Genomic DNA, 2500 nt, shown 5'->3' with positions numbered 1-2500 from the left:
CTGTTGATGTTGTAGTTGATGGTGTCAACATCATTGCTAAATTTGCCTCCTTTCTTTTGTTGTTTGTGCACTAAACGGAAAATGAAATATTAATAGCTTTACAGACACATCCATCCCAGTTAATAAAGATTAGCATAACTTTAAATACTTTAATAATTACTTTGTCATATCCTTTCTACTATAGACACAAGGCCTGATATTGCGAAGAGGGGTAGTTGATTAGATCGACCCCAGTACGCGACTGATACTTAATTTTATCGACCTCGAAATGATGAAAAGAAAAATCGACCTCGGCGGAATTTGAACTCAGAACGTAGCCCACAGACGAAATACCTTTAAGTATTTCGCCTGGTGTGCTAACGATTCTACCAGCTTGCCGCCTTTTTAGTCGTATGATAATGGCGTTGCCGTTATTCATGCTTTGTGATTGAATTAGGACAGGTTTTAACCCTAATCGAATAAGCTTTTCTTCACAAGCAATCCAACCATGATCATCCCATCTCTTTGTAAGTATACAGAGTGAAACCAACTCTAGAGAAGGTAGCCACGGTTAATGAGCGTAATCCTGTAGCGGTGGTTTACCTCCTATTCTTTTTCTCCTTCGTTAAACGTGACTAATTTGGACTATGATCAAGAGCGGTCGAGCCACGACCATCTCGTCTTTCTAGCATTTTGTTTGCCTACATTATCCAGTAAACCTATTTTCCCCAAGTTTGATCTGAGAGAGATTTGACTACTATTTCTAGCTAGTCGAGTGACCAAATATATCCTTCCTTGGTTTGTCGTGGATTAGAGAAGTAGAAGCGAAAATTGTGGTGGAGTCTTAAGATGGAATTGCTAGTTAAATGAAACATTGTTGTTGTCATTGTTGCTTTCCACCTGATTTCAGACCTAATATGACTAGATCTACATTATCTAATAAGATATAATCCGATGCATATCTGACTGTTATTTATACTAGGTTAAGCATGTGTTATGTTTACATACGAAGAATAACTACCATGGTGATTTGGCTGAGTCATTAGGGCGTACGACAGAAAACGTCGCGGTACTTATTTCGCTCTGAGTTCAAATCCCGTCCGAGTCAATTTTGACTTTCAAGGCGCAGATGTGGCAACCAGTTTAAGATGCTTTACTTCCTTATGTAAGGAAAATCTTTTTCGAGAAGCGGACCGTATAAACCATGGCTCATCAGGCGGGCTGCACGATTATAAATTTTCAAAACTTTTCGAAAGGCTGCAGGTTGTGCAGGGCTACCCATTGCAATTTCATTGTTTTGTGGTATATAGATTATAAATGCTGAATTATTTCCAGTATTAATTACAGCGATGTGTTTGTTAATTTTGCATTCTTCCCGGTGGTTAAATAGACCGACGAAGTGAGCGGCACGTTTGGAGACCCTGAAAATTGTAAGAGTGGGCCCTAGTAAAAGAAACAAATTTCAATACCTTAGAGATACTATACGGTTCACTGAAGTTGAGCATCTCGAGTTAATGAAAAATTGAATTTCCATAATAAAGAAACTGCTTGAATACGGATAACTAGAAGCTTACGAAGACTGCAGGCTTGCGAAAAAAGCTAAATAAAAGATAATTAGAAAATTTTAAACGTACGAAAATCTACAAGTTAACAGAATCCCAGGAGTTTACGAGAACACAAAAGTACCAACAGAAAAAAAGTAAGAAAGAAAGAAAGAAATCCTGGGTTATGAAATGTAAGATTATCTTTTTTTCTTTATGACAAAAATGCTTGCAAGCCAATAAAAGGTGCTAATTTACAAAAATATCTCAGAGATACAAGCATTTGGTAAGACACTACACTATATACTCAACAGTATCTACTTCCGTCTCTCCGTATTGTTATTTCAAACTTCGTACCAAGCGAGCAAAATGCTTAGAGGCATTTCTTCCAACATTACGTTCTGAATTCTGTCGAAATCGACCTTGCCTTTCATCCTTTCAGGTCGATGAAATAAATACCAGTTGATCAGTGGGTTCGATGTGATCGACTTAACATCTATCCCGAAATTGTGGGCCTTGTGTCAAAATTTGAAATCATTATTGTTGTTGCTGCTGTTTTTGTTGATAATTCGGCATTTGGTCCTAAAGTAGAAAAGATTATCATCATCATCATCATCATCATCATCATCATCATCAATATGCTTGTGTCGAGGCAATAAATATTAGCATTAATTCATTAAAAATCACATCGGTTATGGTTTTTGTTTATCAAAAAGCAATTCTTTATACAACAGCTCCGTTATTTATACTGGCTGGTACATATTTACTGCTAGATATACCAAATTAACAAACGCGGTGAGCAGAGACCACTGAATTGGAACCATTCCCCTATTTCTTTATTATCATTTCCGTAGATCTGTCGGTGTACCTCAGGTCAGTATTACAACGTAAAATATAACAAAACAAAATATGCTGCTCAAGGGGAAAGACAGAAACGGCACAGTAAGGACTTTAGTATGCATATATCTTTATTTTTTTTA

Source organism: Octopus sinensis, linkage group LG3, assembly GCF_006345805.1.
Source record: "Octopus sinensis linkage group LG3, ASM634580v1, whole genome shotgun sequence".
NCBI classification, from domain to species: Eukaryota; Metazoa; Mollusca; class Cephalopoda; order Octopoda; family Octopodidae; genus Octopus; species Octopus sinensis.
Note: the sequence above shows the minus strand (reverse complement) of the source record.